Below are 3,655 nucleotides of genomic sequence, written 5' to 3'. Positions count from 1 at the left end.
ATGTTTTTTACAGGAGTTTCTTATGCTACATATATATATATATATATAAAATATAATAAAATAACACTGGTTCTAACTCAAACAAATATTAAGAAAACAACATTCTATCAACATCTACATGGTAGAAAGACAATTAAAAATAGAAAATAGCAAGCTACTAATATAAAATTATTTCATTTTAGTCATAGAAAAAAAATGCAACCAAAAATTGTGCTATAAGTTTAGCTGTAGCAAGTCAAATTAATTTTCTGTGGTAATCAACACCATGTCACAGATGCTGTCTACATAGCTAAAAATTGTATTTAACCTGGAACAACAAAGTAACATTTATATAATTGTGGTCTCCATTTTCTGTGTGGGGAGAGAAACATTTGCACATTTCAACGGGACATGTCATTGTCATAGAGTTAGAGGTCAAAGATTGACATTGCTACAACTATGCAAACTCACCAAGGACAGAGTTCTTGGCAGATTCCACAGTCATCAGCATTTTTCTAGGGATCCACAGGAACAGCTCCTCTGCCTGAAATGGACAGAAAGCCCACAGAACAATTTAAATGGTCACTGTCAAAAGCACACATGCAAAATCACCAACTGATGTACTGTTGCATACAAATTTAGATTAATTACAGGGCTAGTCCTTTCCTGACACATTCAAATTCCTTTATTTTAAATAATAAAAAACTGCACTTTATAATTAGCAATTAGCAAAAGCAACTGAAAACGTCAATAAGGCTAACTGTAGTAGCCATTTAAAATGATCATTGACTCAATCAAGCCTGGAGTTAAAATATTACCTGCAGTGATCAATAACCTCTATATATTCCCTCCTAAAGCATTAACAAGGATGATGGTGAAAAACAGCTCTGATCAGTACATACACACCTGTAATTACCACTTGGTCACTGACCATCAAGTGGAAGGACCACACAAATAATTATCATCTACTGTATCTATAACCAATATATAAGATGAGTTATTCGTTTCAGCCTTCAACACTCAAGATATGATGCTCTGTAGGTGGCAGAACAAGCCAGCACATCGCACACATACAATATTGCAATAAACTGAATCCCGATAATACACAAGTGTGTGACGTCAGAAAAGACTACCAGCATGAGGTCTGGTTCATATTGCAGCTTATTTTGGCTAGGAACAGCCCCATTTAGAGACAAAGGTGCTGCAAGACCTGAACTTGTAAAAACAATAAACGAATATAAAAAATATATAAATGTATCCAACATAAAAACTCAAATAGATTCTTATCCATCTTACCATCAAACAGTCCTTGAACTAGGTGAGAAAGAAACCAACCTTGATATCTCTGGTGGCTTTCAGGCCATGTCCTTCATCTGCAAAGTTGGAGATCTCAAAACTGTCACAAGAAGCCCCACATTCTGCGGCCCAGGCCATCAGCTCGGAGAAAAATTCCTCCCTGGTTCCCTCAAATGATACTGACATCCCTGAGGAAATAATAAAATCCTATCACAAGCTGATTTAGCTATTGTATGTATATTGAACATCAGCATGAGAAGTTTCCATTATTCTACGGCACTCTACTGTATTATGTTGCTGTAACACCACACAAGTGGACCTAAACGGTGCAATCTATAACTCTTGTGTATCCTGCAGCATAATGTGCTGTCTAACATTTATTCTAATGGATATTTATGTGTTCTAATGCACATCTCTGAGACTCCCACTGAGTATTTTATTAAGTAATGTGATAGGATCTTACTCAAGTCATCACATCACTGTAACCGAAGATATTTCTGTGTTTGCCACAGTACATCAACTTACTGCATAATATGTGCATATTGTTATAGAAGTCATTCTATCAGATAAACAAATGTGTAACATGCAATCTTTTATGATAATACGATTTTTCATACTCTCTTATGTTTCTCTTAAAGGAACCCAAAAAGCCATTTTTTACTCACCCTCTTGTCGTTCCAAGACATTTTTATAGCAAAAAGTAAGGAACAGGTCAAAAAAGAACAGCCAAGCTACCATTTGACTTAAAGTCGAAAAATAGAGCAAGAGCCATATGGACAACATTTATTCTATTTTTATGGTCAGTTTTAAAGCTTTACAGGATCCACCTCTATTCGTTTGATTTGTGTGGGAAAGGATCTTCAAAGACATTCTGTAAAATTTCTCATTTACCCAGAAAAAAAGAAAGTAATAAGCAAGTAAATGACAGAATTAATTTCATATCTGGGTGACTTTAAATTTTAAATTCCACACCATCTGTTTTTTTCCAACCTCTTTTTTCTTGCAACTAGGACAGTTTAACTCCTTAAACCTTAAAAATGGCCAATGGCAAATCACAAGGCAACCCATGCTATGTAAAAGCTACAGAACTGCTAAATCATATTAATTTTGAACCAACTGTGTACCTTTCTGTTTCTTACGGATCTTCTCCACCAGAGCTCGGATCTGAACATATTCCTCTCTTTCCCAGGAGAGGGAGCAGCGCTGCTACACTCTGAATGGGGGAAAGAAAAGAAAAACATTCCAATAAGTTTATATTTAACAATCACTTACGCTTTGATCAACAAAACCCAACGAGTGACTGTGGGGTAAATAGCTTAGTGCTTCCAGGGTTTCTACAGACATGAACAAGTTAATAAATAATGTTATTAAATTAATGTTTTAAATGCATTTATGAGTATACAAATAAGAAATGTTGAGGGGGAAAATGCATACTTTTCAACATACTACACAACTAATCTACCAGTAAGTCACTTAATGAGTGAGTCACTTAATGAGTGAGTCATTGAGTCATTCATTCAACTGATTGAGTGTGTTATGCTGGTATCTTAAGGACTTTCGTGGACAACTGACTCCTAAAGTTTTTCATATTCTTCATATTCTGTGTGGTGGTCAGATAGAAATTAATCTTTTCCAATAAGTTTAAATAGATTTTTACCTTTTATGGGCATTTTACCTATATAAAGCCATTTTTCTATAAGTGTGCATTATCTTTTTCTTTTCCAATAAGTTTAAATTGATTTTTACCTTTTATGGGCATTTTACCTTTATAAAGCCATTTTTTAAAGTATGCATTATCTTTTGAGTAAAATTCTTACATTTAATCAGTTAAACATCTAGGTTTATTGAACTGTTGTAAAAAAAAAATCAATATTACATTTGTATATGGTAATTTTTGGAGGAAAAAAAGGCACTCTTCCGTGTGAAATTGATTAATTATATGAAGTGGTATAAATATACACATTGTCTGCCCCATGTCTTGAATTTGTGATCATTCTGAATGTATTTTAATAGACTGAATCATGCAGTGAAAGAGCGCACTGTAAATGCGCACATGCACAAGACTTCACGTAATGCGTGCACTCTGTAGATGTTTTGAATGTTTTTTTTCGTCGTGAGAATATGGAGCAAAATAGCTCACTTGTCATGGTGTTACTTAACTATATCATGTTATGAATAAACTAAACATTGTGAATTTTTACCACAGTCTGTTTCTTTGAGTTTATGTGTGCTGTTACGCTCATTTGTTATGAAGACTCTCACAAAGAGACAGAGTGTGCCTCAGCGCGACCTTGTATTCTGTATTCTGCTAACTTACTGCAATTCTCTCTGATGACGCAGTAACTTACCGCGGGGAAGAAAAAATCTTCGGTCTGTCCAA

The 3,655-nt window shown here is 34.6% G+C and overlaps 1 pseudogene; it reads right to left on the bottom strand.

Annotated features, from left to right (window-relative positions):
- LOC107680782 (histone-lysine N-methyltransferase setd3-like) overlaps nucleotides 1–3,655 on the bottom strand; it is a 28,284-nt pseudogene that overhangs the window by 18,268 nt on the left and 6,361 nt on the right.

Source organism: Sinocyclocheilus anshuiensis, unplaced genomic scaffold (assembly GCF_001515605.1).
Source record: "Sinocyclocheilus anshuiensis isolate Anshui unplaced genomic scaffold, SAMN03320099.WGS_v1.1 scaffold869, whole genome shotgun sequence".
In the NCBI taxonomy this organism is placed as follows: domain Eukaryota; kingdom Metazoa; phylum Chordata; class Actinopteri; order Cypriniformes; family Cyprinidae; genus Sinocyclocheilus; species Sinocyclocheilus anshuiensis.
Note: the sequence above shows the minus strand (reverse complement) of the source record. Positions and strands in the feature narration are given on the sequence as shown.